Raw genomic sequence first — 13,693 nt, 5'->3', positions numbered from 1 at the left:
AGAGTACTTCATTATTGGCTCTGTTGCAATGCACAAAAGGTGCAAAGGCTCCCAGGTATTCAGGTTTAATCACAGCATTACACGTGCAGGCACACATGCAGACAATGTCATGGCAGAGTCTGCAGCAATGTATGTATGATTGATAGCATAGGCCTTTGGCATGTTGTTGTTGGTGCTTTGAAAGATCTAGCTTGACAAGTCAAAAGTTTGGACAGAGCTGCATCAGGGAAATGTGTTCCCATTTATTTATGAATTTAAGCTCCTCTATGACAACATTAGGAAGTTGCTAGTTGGAATTGTAAGCGAGTTATAATTGATAGTAATGTTATTCAAATCTCTTGTCAATTAAACTCATTACTGCTCAAGATTTTAAACGCGTCATTCCTCTTTTTAAATACCCATAACTAGTCAAATGAAATCGCTAAAATATCCCGTGATTCCAAAAGTTTCTTATGCTAATAGAAAACGTAGTATTGCATAATTAGGATCCAATATATAAATTGCTTTCCGTGCAGGGCTTAGTATTACCTGGGCGATAAAGACGGGACAGTTTTACCGGTAAGGATCAATTAGAAGTTCTGTAGCATTCCACGATTTGTATCCTAATTTTTAACCATTCCAAAATACAAATATAAATCGCTACATATTCCATTTGTTGAATCTAACTTACTAAACAAATCGCAATACATCTGCTAGCCAAGGTGTATTTTAATGGATTGTGAGGTGTCCTCCACAACTTCTGATGACCTTTACAAAAAATGTCTAATATGTATACATACGTGTGTTTGCATGTATAGTATCCATGTAATTGTAAAAGTCAATTACGTATTGTCATTGCCTGTGCATTTGTTTTATTAATTGTACATTTTTGCCTTTTGCTATTGATTGAAATGCTATGCATTGGCTCGCAAAATAAACGCATTTTGTTTGATGGCTACTTACAAAGTATCATATTCAGACTGCTTGTTTAAAACTTTGCTTAAAGCTTTTTAAACTGGGAACTACGTACTCTTGGAAGTATAATTTAGATTTCAATTTATCAGTACTTGAATGTTCTACTTTATATTACTGGTTGATTACGGTGATGAGATAATCCATGTTAGTGAGGATACTTTAAGTTATTTAAGGTTTTTAAACTACGGTGAGCCCCCGCGATATCGCGATGGTATATCGCGGATTTCCACCTGTCGCAGATGGGAGCGTAACTTCCGCGATAGGCGGGGGATCACTGTACTTTGAAACTGAAAGGCTCCTGTGCTTGGCTGTCAATTGAGGGGTTGCGTCAGCAATCATATCAGGGCAGGGTGGGCGGGGTACCTTTTTGCGCGGAACCACGTGGGAACCACGTTGGAAGGTTGTTTACGTGTCCAGAGGTAGAGCAGGCTGGAAAGTCGTCTCCTTTCGTAAGTAATGTAAAACCTTTTTTAGTAGCATTTAATCTTCTAAACTAAATTTTAAGCCACGTCAATGTTTATCTCAGAGTTAGATGATTAGACTCGAATCTTTAAACGCGACCGAAACACTGCACCCGTACAATACGGTGACTGAGAAATGTTTGCTTATCTAATGAAGACAATAATGGCGGTGCGCATGCATGTGTTTGCATGTTATTTATAATCCAGTTTATTTCCAGTGTATAATTGAGTGTAAACATATCGATTGCGGATGCATTGCCTGTGCATTTCTTTTATTAATTGTACATTTTTGCCTTTTGCTATTGATTGAAATGCTATGCATTGTCTCGTAAAATAAACACGTTTTGTTTGATGGCTATTTATGTAGTATCATATTCAGACTGCTTGTCGCAAGCTTTTTAAACTGGGAACTGCTGTTGGAAGTATAATTTAGATTTCAATTTATTACTACGGTGCGCATGCATGTGTATGCATGTTATTTACAATCCAGTTTATTTCGAATGTATAATTTAGTGTTTTGTTAATTGTACGTTACATTCCTGGACTTCTATTGATTAGGGATTTCAGACGTTTTAAAATGGATTGATAATAATTTAATGCTTTGTTTTCTGTGGTAGGCATCACAATCAAAATGGCAGATCCTGATGAAGATGCCGCCGCATCTGAGACCCACCGCCCCCCTCAACCAAAGAGGCTAAAAGTAAGTCACACCAATTTATAAATCTATTTCATGACAATTATCCCCTTTTTGAATGTAACACATGTAAGTGACAATGTATAGCTGATAAATTTGAATGGTGATGGGAATTGTCAAAATTATGGGTTTATGTCTTGATATTCTAGCCGACGATAATGTGACCACATTGCCGCCCGCCTCACCCCAAGAGAGTGAAAGTAAGTCACACAAATGTATTGTCTTAGATATATACACATGCAAAACTGTATTTTAAGACAATCTTCCCCCTGTTGAATGTGACACATGTAAGTGACAAAATATAGCTGATAAAATTGAATGGTGATGGGGATTGTCAAAATTATGGGTGTATGTCTTGATATTCCAGCCGACGATGATCACGACACGACCCAGCCTGTCTCACCCGAAGAGAGTGAAAGTAAGTCACACCAATGTGTTGTCTTGGATATATACACATGCAAAACTGTATTTTAAGACAATCTTCCCCCTGTTGAATGTGACACATGTAAGTGACAAAATATAGCTGATAAAATTGAATGGTGATGGGGATTGTCAAAATTATGGGTGTATGTCTTGATATTCCAGCCGACGATGATCACGACACGACCCAGCCTGTCTCACCCGAAGAGAATGAAAGTAAGTCACACCAATGTGTTGTCTTGGATATATACACATGCAAAACTGTATTTTAAGACAATCTTCCCCCTGTTGAATGTGACACATGTAAGTGACAAAGTATAGCTGATAAAATTGAATGGTGATTGTCAAAATTATGGGTGTATGTCTTGATATTCCAGCCGACGATGATCACGACACGACCCAGCCTGTCTCACCCGAAGAGAGTGAAAGTAAGTCACACCAATGTGTTGTCTTGGATATATACACATGCAAAACTGTATTTTAAGACAATCTTCCCCCTGTTGAATGTGACACATGTAAGTGATAAAATTGAATGGTGATGGTGATTGTCAAAATTATGGGTGTATGTCTTGATATTCCAGCTAAAGATGAAGATGTCCCCGCATCTCGGAGCCTAACACCCCCTCAACCGAAGAGGCTAAAAGTAAGTCACATCAATGTATTGTCTTGCATATATACACAGGTAAAAATAAAAACATATATAATTAAAGTTCTTGTCATAGCATTACACTTCCTCAAGAAGATCTCTAAATACAGTGGTACCTTGGTTCTCGAACTTAATCCGTTCTTTCCTGGCGTGTACGATTTATTTTAGCCCAACGTTCACGGTTCGACTTCTGATATTCAGATCGAGTTCTAGGTCAAAATGGTTTGTTCCACTAGTTCTAGTGAGTTCGAGAACTGAGGTACCACTGTATATCAATGTGTGTGGTGATCTTAAAGACGTTTGTTTGTCCTCATTTATTGAAAGCATCGCACCAGAAGTTTAAACCAGTGACGTCATTAACAATTTACGAAAGTAAGCAACATCAGTAAGCATTGAAAACCAAAATTTTTCCACCACTACTATTCTTGCACTCTTGCGGTTCTCCTCACTGATCATTCTCTTTTGGTATTGTCTTTTTATATTTCAGATGGCAGGAGTGGCAGGGACGATGTTTTTTTTTTTTTTTTAATTTGTCAAAAAAAATTTAATTAGTTAAAAAAGCTTGTTTTATAGAGAATTTAAAAAAGATGTAAACAAACAAAAAATGTGGCAAAAATAAAAGGTGATTGGTTTTCAGTCGGTGTCTCAAAGTTTTTCATCTTGTCTCCTGTAGGGCGTCATGGCTGAACCGTACGAGCTATTGGTCTGAAATTTGGCAAAGACAGACTGTATGTGTACCTGAATGAGTGTGCCATGTTTTATGGCTACAGCCCTTACCAAAGACCTGCAGTGACCTTTTGAATTTGCTAAGGTCGCCTATGTAAGTGAACGGAAGCACCCCACCTGTCATTTGACAGCCCATAACTCCGTGTAGAAGTGATGTATGAGGATGGTTCAAAGTGTTTCTAAAACTAGACAGGTAGCTGCTTAATCCCATCTACACAGGTCTGTTAAGATTATGCCTCCTTCATTTAAAACCAGCTGGATTTTTGTCATGTGGCTGCAATGCAGTATGTAGGCCGCGCCATTCCAAATAAAAAATATTTTTCTCTAGTCGGTCCATTGAGATGCATTGGGAGCCATTCCAGAGAAAAAATATTATTCTCTAATCTAAAATGATTGGAGCAGGCCCACCTATCTTTTGTCAGGTGATATTTCTGTGTGGTATAGATATAGTGGCCTGAAAATCAGTGGTCACACACTAGACATATGTCAGAACATGTATGCAAAGTTTCATCAGTGCAGCCCTCAACAAATAGCTGCAGTGACCTTTTGAATTTCCTAAAGTCACCGATGCAAGACAATGGGGAGATGATTGACTTTATTTTTCAAAAAACATTAGGGGGTGTCACAGCTGACCCGTACCAGCTAGAGGTCTGAAATTTGGCATGCATCAACTACTTATGGGTATGAACAAGTGTGCAAAGTCTCACAGAGGCAAGCCTTTCACAACAGATTTAGTGTAATTTTAAATTTATAATTACAGGATATTATATGCCTCATATTAAGCTGAGGGGGCCCTCACAGCTGAACCGTACCAGATAGAGGTCTGAAATTTGTTGTGCATTAACTACTTTTTGGTATAAACAATTGTGCAAAGTTTTATAGAGGCAAGCCTTTCACAACATCATTGGTGTAATTTTAAAGTTTTTATGTATGGATATTATATTCCTCATATTAAGCTCAGGGGGGCCTCACAGCTGAACGGTACCAGCTAGGGCTCTGAAATTTGGCATGCTTCAACTACTTTTCGGTCTGGAAAAGTGTGCAAAGTCTCATAGAGGCAAGCCTTTCACAACATCTTTGGTGTAATTGTATAATTTTATTGTATTGATCAAATATGCCTCATATTAATCTCAGGGGGGCCTCAGAGGTAAGCTGTACCAGCTAGGGGTCTGAAATTTGGTCTGCATTAACTACTTATTGCTATGAACAAGTGTGCAAAGTCTCATTGAGGCAAGCCTTTCAGAACATCTTTGGTGTAATTTTAAACTTTTAATGTATCGATATTACAGTATATGCCTCATATTAAGCTCAGGGGGGCCTCACAGCTGAACGGTACCAGCTAGGGGTCTGAAATTTGGCAGGCTTTAACTACTTATGGCTATGAAAAACTGTGCAAAATGTCATGGAGGCAATCCTTTCACAAAATCTTTGGTGTAATTTTAAAGTTTCAATGTATCGATATTATATGCCTCATATTTAGCTCAGGGGGGCCTCAGAGCTGAACCCTACCAGCTAGGGATGTGAAATTTCGCATGCATTAACTACTTATGGCTATGAACAAGTGTGCAAAGTCTCATTGAGGCAAGCCTTTCAAAAAATCTTTGGTGTAATTTCAAATTTATAATTACAAGATATTATCTGACTCATATTATGCTCAGGGGGGCCTCACCGCTGAACCGTACCAGCTGGAGGTCTGAAATTTGGCATGAATTAACTACTTCTGTGTCTGAACGACTGTGCAAAGTCTCATGGAGGTAAGCCTTTCACAACATCTTTGGTGTAATTTTAAAGTTTTAATGTATAGATATTATATGCCTCATATTAAGCTCAGGGGGGCCTCAGCTGAATCATACCAACTAGGGGCCTGAAATTTGGCATGCTTTAACTACTTTTCGGTCTGAAAAAGTGTGCAAAGTCTCATAGAGGCAAGCCTTTCACAAGATCATTTGTTGTAATTTTAAAGTTTTTATGAATGGATATTATATTCCTCATATTAAGCTCAGGGGGCCCTCACAGCTGAACCCTACCAGATAGGGGTGTGAAATTTCGCATGCATTAACTACTTATGGCTATGAAAAAGTGTGCAAAATCTCATGGTGGCAAGCCTTTCACAAAATCTTTGTTGTAATTTTAAAGTTTTAATGTATCGATATTATATGCCTCATATTAAGCTGAGGGGGCCCTCACTGCTGATCCGTACCAGATAGAGGTCTGAAATTTGGCAGACATTAACTACTTATTGTTATTAACAATTGTGCAAAGTCTCATAGTGGCAAACCTTTCACACCATATTTAGTGTAATTTTAAATTTATAATTACAGAATATTATCTGCCTCATATTATGCTCAGGGGGGCCTCACCGCTGAACCGTACCAGCTGGAGCTCTGAAATTTGGCAGAAATTAACTACTTCTGTGTCTGAACGACTGTGCAAAGTCTCATGGAGGTAAGCCTTTCACAACATCGTTGGTGTAATTTTAAAGTTTAAATTTTTGGTATAAACAATTGTGCAAAGTTTCATAGAGGCAGGCCTTTCACAACAACTTTGGTGTAATTTTAAAGTTTTAATGTATGGATATTAAATGGTGCAAAGTCTCATAGAGGCAAGCCCTTCACAACATCTTTGGTGTAATTTTAAAATTTTTATTTATGGATATTATATTCCTCATATTAAGCTCAGGGGTCCCCCACAGCTGAACCGTACCAGCTAGAGGTCTGGAATTTGGCATGCATTAACTACTTTTTGGTCTGAAATAGTCTGCAAAGTCTCATGGAGCTAAGCCTTTCACAACAACTTTGGTGTAATTTTAAAGTTTTAATGTATGGATATTATATTCCTCATATTAAGCTGAGGGGGCCCTCACAGCTGAACCGTACCAGATAGAGGTCTGAAATTTGGCTTGCATCAACTACTTATGGGTATGAACAAGTGTGCAAAGTCTCATAGAGGGAAGCCTTTCACAACAGATTTGGTGTAATTTTAAATTTATAATTATAGGATATTACCTGCCTCATATTATGCTCAGGGGGGCCTCACCGCTGAACCGTACTAGCTGAAGGTCTGAAATTAGGCAAGAATTAAGTACTTCTGTGTCTGAACGACTCTGCAAAGTCTCATGGAGGTAATCCTTTCACAAAATCGTTGGTGTAATTTTAAAGTTTTAATGTATGGATATTATATTCCTCATATTAAGTTCAGGGGGCCCTCACAGCTAAACCCTACCAGATAGGGGTGTGAAATTTTGCAAGCACTAACTACTTTTGGGTCTGAAAAAGTCTGCAAAGTCTCATAGAGGCAAGCCTTTCACAACATCGTTGGTGTAATTTTAAAGTTTTAATTTATGGATATTATATTCCTCATATTAAGCTCAGGGGTCCCCCACAGCTGATCCGTACGAGCTAGAGGTCTGGAATTTGTTGTGCATTAACTACTTTTTGCTATAAACCATTGTGCAAAGTCTCATGGAGGCAAGCCTTTCACAACAGATTTGGTGTAATTTTAAATTTATAATTACAGGATATTATATGCCTCATATTAAGCTGAGGGGGCCCTCACAGCTGAACCGTACCAGATAGAGGTCTGAAATTTGTTGTGCATTAACTACTTTTCGATATAAACAATTGTGCAAAGTTTCATAGAGGCAAGCCTTTCACAACAACTTTGGTGTAATTTTAAAGTTTTAATTACAGGATATTATCTGCCTCATATTATGCTCAGGGGGGCCTCACCGCTGAACCGTACCAGCTGGAGCTCTGAAATTTGGCAGAAATTAACTACTTCTGTGTCTGAACGACTGTGCAAAGTCTCATGGAGGTAATCCTTTCACAACAACTTTGGTGTAATTTTAAAGTTTTAATGTATGGATATTATATTCCTCATATTAAGTTCAGCGGGCCCTCACAGCTGAACCATACCAGCTAGTCGTCTGAAATTTGGTATACCTAAACTAGATGTAGGTATGAACATGTTTGCCAAGTTTCATAAGTGTAGCCCTGACCTCTGACCTGCAGTGACCATTTGAATCTGCCAAGGTTGCCAATGTTAAGTGAATGGATGCACCCCACCTATCATTTGACAGGCCATAACTGCATGTAGGAGTAGCCTAGGAAGATGGTTTAAAGTGTTCCTGAAACTAGATAGTCTGCTCTTGAATCACATCTATACATGTCTGTTAAGATTATGCCTTTTTCATTTGAAACAAGCTTGATTTTTATCATAAGTGGCTGCAATGCAGTATATAGGCCGCGCCATTCCAAATAAAAAATATTTTTCTCTAGTCGGTCCATTGAGATGCATTGGGAGCCATTCCAGAGAAAAAATATTATTCTCTAATCTAAAATGATTGGAGCAGACCCACCTATCTTTTGTCAGGTGATATTTCTGTGTGGTATAGAAATAGTGGCCTGAAAATCAGTGTTCACACACTAGACATATGTCAGAACATGTATGCAAAGTTTCATCAGTGCAGCCCTCAACAAATAGCTGCAGTGACCTTTTGAATTTCCTAAAGTCACAGATGCAAGACAATGGGGAGATGATTGACTTTATTTTTCAAAAAACATTAGGGGGTGTCACAGCTGACCCGTACCAGCTAGAGGACTGAAATTTGGCAGGCATCAACTACTTATGGGTATGAACAAGTGTGCAAAGTCTCATGGAGGCAAGCCTTTCACAACAGATTTGGTGTAATTTTAAATTTATAATTACAGGATATTATATGCTTCATATTAAGCTGAGGGGGCCCTCACAGCTGAACCATACCAGATAGAGGTCTGAAATTTGTTGTGCATTAACTACTTTTTGCTATAAACAATTGTGCAAAGTTTCATAGAGGCAAGCCTTTCACAACAACTTTGGTGTAATTTTAAAGTTTTAATGTATGGATATTATATTCCTCATATTAAGTTCAGGGGGCCCTCACAGCTAAACCCTACCAGATAGGGGTGTGAAATTTTGCAAGCACTAACTACTTTTGGTTCTGAAAAAGTGTGCAAAGTCTCATAGAGGGAAGCCTTTCACAACATCGTTGGTGTAATTTTAAAGTTTTAATGTATGGATATTATATTCCTCATATTAAGCTCAGGGGTCCCCCACAGCTAAACCCTACCAGATAGGGGTGTGAAATTTTGCAAGCACTAACTACTTTTGGGTCTGAAAAAGTGTGCAAAGTCTCATAGAGGCAAGCCTTTCACAACATCGTTGGTGTAATTTTAAAGTTTTAATTTATGGATATTATATTCCTCATATTAAGCTCAGGGGTCCCCCACAGCTGACCCGTACCAGCTAGAGGTCTGAAATTTGGCTTGCATCAACTACTTATGGGTATGAACAAGTGTGCAAAGTCTCATAGAGGGAAGCCTTTCACAACAGATTTGGTGTAATTTTAAATTTATAATTATAGGATATTACCTGCCTCATATTATGCTCAGGGGGGCCTCACCGCTGAACCGTACTAGCTGAAGGTCTGAAATTAGGCAAGAATTAAGTACTTCTGTGTCTGAACGACTCTGCAAAGTCTCATGGAGGTAATCCTTTCACAAAATCTTTGGTGTAATTTTAAAGTTTTAATGTATGGATATTATATTCCTCATATTAAGTTCAGGGGGCCCTCACAGCTAAACCCTACCAGATAGGGGTGTGAAATTTTGCAAGCACTAACTACTTTTGGGTCTGAAAAAGTCTGCAAAGTCTCATAGAGGCAAGCCTTTCACAACATCGTTGGTGTAATTTTAAAGTTTTAATTTATGGATATTATATTCCTCATATTAAGCTCAGGGGTCCCCCACAGCTGATCCGTACGAGCTAGAGGTCTGGAATTTGTTGTGCATTAACTACTTTTTGCTATAAACCATTGTGCAAAGTCTCATGGAGGCAAGCCTTTCACAACAGATTTGGTGTAATTTTAAATTTATAATTACAGGATATTATATGCCTCATATTAAGCTGAGGGGGCCCTCACAGCTGAACCGTACCAGATAGAGGTCTGAAATTTGTTGTGCATTAACTACTTTTTGCTATAAACAATTGTGCAAAGTTTCATAGAGGCAAGCCTTTCACAACAACTTTGGTGTAATTTTAAAGTTTTAATTACAGGATATTATCTGCCTCATATTATACTCAGGGGGGCCTCACCGCTGAACCGTACCAGCTGGAGCTCTGAAATTTGGCAGAAATTAACTACTTCTGTGTCTGAACGACTGTGCAAAGTCTCATGGAGGTAAGCCTTTCACAACAACTTTGGTGTAATTTTAAAGTTTTAATGTATGGATATTATATTCCTCATATTAAGTTCAGCGGGCCCTCACAGCTGAACCATACCAGCTCGTCGTCTGAAATTTGGTATACCTAAACTAGATGTAGGTTTGAACATGTTTGCCAAGTTTCATAAGTGTAGCCGTGACCCCTGACCTGCAGTGACCATTTGAATCTGCCAAGGTTGCCAATGTTAAGTGAATGGATGCACCCCACCTATCATTTGACAGGCCATAACTGCATGTAGGAGTAGCCTAGGAAGATGCTTAAAAGTGTTCCTGAAACTAGACAGTCTGCTCTTGAATCACATCTATACATGTCTGTTAAGATTATGCCTTTTTCATTTGAAACAAGCTTGATTTTTATCATAAGTGGCTGCAATGCAGTATATAGGCCGCGCCATTCCAAATAAAAAATATTTTTCTCTAGTCGGTCCATTGAGATGCATTGGGAGCCATTCCAGAGAAAAAATATTATTCTCTAATCTAAAATGATTGGAGCAGACCCACCTATCTTTTGTCAGGTGATATTTCTGTGTGGTATAGAAATAGTGGCCTGAAAATCAGTGTTCACACACTAGACATATGTCAGAACATGTATGCAAAGTTTCATCAGTGCAGCCCTCAACAAATAGCTGCAGTGACCTTTTGAATTTCCTAAAGTCACAGATGCAAGACAATGGGGAGATGATTGACTTTATTTTTCAAAAAACATTAGGGGGTGTCACAGCTGACCCGTACCAGCTAGAGGACTGAAATTTGGCAGGCATCAACTACTTATGGGTATGAACAAGTGTGCAAAGTCTCATGGAGGCAAGCCTTTCACAACAGATTTGGTGTAATTTTAAATTTATAATTACAGGATATTATATGCTTCATATTAAGCTGAGGGGGCCCTCACAGCTGAACCATACCAGATAGAGGTCTGAAATTTGTTGTGCATTAACTACTTTTTGCTATAAACAATTGTGCAAAGTTTCATAGAGGCAAGCCTTTCACAACAACTTTGGTGTAATTTTAAAGTTTTAATTACAGGATATTATCTGCCTCATATTATGCTCAGGGGGGCCTCACCGCTGAACGGTACCAGCTGGAGCTCTGAAATTTGGCAGAAATTAACTACTTCTGTGTCTGAACGACTGTGCAAAGTCTCATAGAGGCAAGCCTTTCACAACATCGTTGGTGTAATTTTAAAGTTTTAATTTATGGATATTATATTCCTCATATTAAGCTCAGGGGTCCCCCACAGCTGACCCGTACCAGCTAGAGGTCTGAAATTTGGCTTGCATCAACTACTTATGGGTATGAACAAGTTTGCAAAGTCTCATAGAGGGAAGCCTTTCACAACAACTTTGGTGTAATTTTAAAGTTTTAATGTATGGATATTATATTCCTCATATTAAGTTCAGGGGGCCCTCACAGCTAAACCCTACCAGATAGGGGTGTGAAATTTTGCAAGCACTAACTACTTTTGGTTCTGAAAATGTGTGCAAAGGCTCATAGAGGGAAGCCTTTCACAACATCGTTGGTGTAATTTTAAAGTTTTAATGTATGGATATTATATTCCTCATATTAAGCTCAGGGGTCCCCCACAGCTAAACCCTACCAGATAGGGGTGTGAAATTTTGCAAGCACTAACTACTTTTGGGTCTGAAAAAGTGTGCAAAGTGTCATAGAGGCAAGCCTTTCACAACATCGTTGGTGTAATTTTAAAGTTTTAATTTATGGATATTATATTCCTCATATTAAGCTCAGGGGTCCCCCACAGCTGACCCGTACCAGCTAGAGGTCTGAAATTTGGCTTGCATCAACTACTTATGGGTATGAACAAGTGTGCAAAGTCTCATAGAGGGAAGCCTTTCACAACAGATTTGGTGTAATTTTAAATGTATAATTATAGGATATTATCTGCCTCATATTATGCTCAGGGGGGCCTCACCGCTGAACCGTACCAGCTGGAGCTCTGAAATTTGGCAGAAATTAACTACTTCTGTGTCTGAACGACTGTACAAAGTCTCATGGAGGTAAGCCTTTCACAACAACTTTGGTGTAATTTTAAAGTTTTAATGTATGGATATTATATTCCTCATATTAAGTTCAGCGGGCCCTCACAGCTGAACCATACCAGCTAGTCGTCTGAAATTTGGTATACCTAAACTAGATGTAGGTTTGAACATGTTTGCCAAGTTTCATAAGTGTAGCCGTGACCCCTGACCTGCAGTGACCATTTGAATCTGCCAAGGTTGCCAATGTTAAGTGAATGGATGCACCCCACCTATCATTTGACAGGCCATAACTGCATGTAGGAGTAGCCTAGGAAGATGGTTTAAAGTGTTCCTGAAACTAGACAGTCTGCTCTTGAATCACATCTATACATGTCTGTTAAGATTATGCCTTTTTCATTTGAAACAAGCTTGATTTTTATCATAAGTGGCTGCAATGCAGTATATAGGCCGCGACATTCCAAATAAAAAATATTTTTCTCTAGTCGGTCCATTGAGATGCATTGGGAGCCATTCCAGAGAAAAAATATTATTCTCTAATCTAAAATGATTGGAGCAGACCCACCTATCTTTTGTCAGGTGATATTTCTGTGTGGTATAGAAATAGTGGCCTGAAAATCAGTGTTCACACACTAGACATATGTCAGAACATGTATGCAAAGTTTCATCAGTGCAGCCCTCAACAAATAGCTGCAGTGACCTTTTGAATTTCCTAAAGTCACAGATGCAAGACAATGGGGAGATGATTGACTTTATTTTTCAAAAAACATTAGGGGGTGTCACAGCTGACCCGTACCAGCTAGAGGACTGAAATTTGGCAGGCATCAACTACTTATGGGTATGAACAAGTGTGCAAAGTCTCATGGAGGCAAGCCTTTCACAACAGATTTGGTGTAATTTTAAATTTATAATTACAGGATATTATATGCCTCATATTAAGCTGAGGGGGCCCTCACAGCTGAACCATACCAGATAGAGGTCTGAAATTTGTTGTGCATTAACTACTTTTTGCTATAAACAATTGTGCAAAGTTTCATAGAGGCAAGCCTTTCACAACAACTTTGGTGTAATTTTAAAGTTTTAATGTATGGATATTATATTCCTCATATTAAGTTCAGGGGGCCCTCACAGCTAAACCCTACCAGATAGGGGTGTGAAATTTTGCAAGCACTAACTACTTTTGGGTCTGAAAAAGTGTGCAAAGTGTCATAGAGGCAAGCCTTTCACAACATCGTTGGTGTAATTTTAAAGTTTTAATTTATGGATATTATATTCCTCATATTAAGCTCAGGGGTCCCCCACAGCTGACCCGTACCAGCTAGAGGTCTGAAATTTGGCTTGCATCAACTACTTATGGGTATGAACAAGTGTGCAAAGTCTCATAGAGGGAAGCCTTTCACAACAGATTTGGTGTAATTTTAAATGTATAATTATAGGATATTATCTGCCTCATATTATGCTCAGGGGGGCCTCACCGCTGAACCGTACCAGCTGGAGCTCTGAAATTTGGCAGAAATTAACTACTTCTGTGTCTGAAC

At 38.7% G+C, this 13,693-nt stretch overlaps 1 long non-coding RNA gene across 3 annotated transcripts; it reads left to right on the top strand.

Moving 5' to 3' along the window:
* Nucleotides 1–570: 570 nt before the first annotated feature.
* Nucleotides 571–3,811, top strand: LOC140592006 (uncharacterized). 3 transcript variants are annotated; one of them, XR_011992221.1, is made up of 8 exons: nucleotides 571–1,403; nucleotides 2,033–2,115; nucleotides 2,259–2,309; nucleotides 2,477–2,527; nucleotides 2,907–2,957; nucleotides 3,111–3,172; nucleotides 3,500–3,547; nucleotides 3,663–3,811. It is a non-coding gene; the product is annotated as an uncharacterized lncRNA (long non-coding RNA). The 3 variants fall into 3 exon arrangements; XR_011992220.1 differs by having other exon boundaries at nucleotides 572–1,403; nucleotides 3,500–3,811; XR_011992222.1 differs by lacking the exon at nucleotides 3,500–3,547 and having other exon boundaries at nucleotides 574–1,403.
* The last annotated feature ends 9,882 nt before the right edge of the window (nucleotides 3,812–13,693 follow it).

Source organism: Paramormyrops kingsleyae, chromosome 7, assembly GCF_048594095.1.
Source record: "Paramormyrops kingsleyae isolate MSU_618 chromosome 7, PKINGS_0.4, whole genome shotgun sequence".
NCBI lineage: Eukaryota > Metazoa > Chordata > Actinopteri > Osteoglossiformes > Mormyridae > Paramormyrops > Paramormyrops kingsleyae.
Note: the sequence above shows the minus strand (reverse complement) of the source record. Positions and strands in the feature narration are given on the sequence as shown.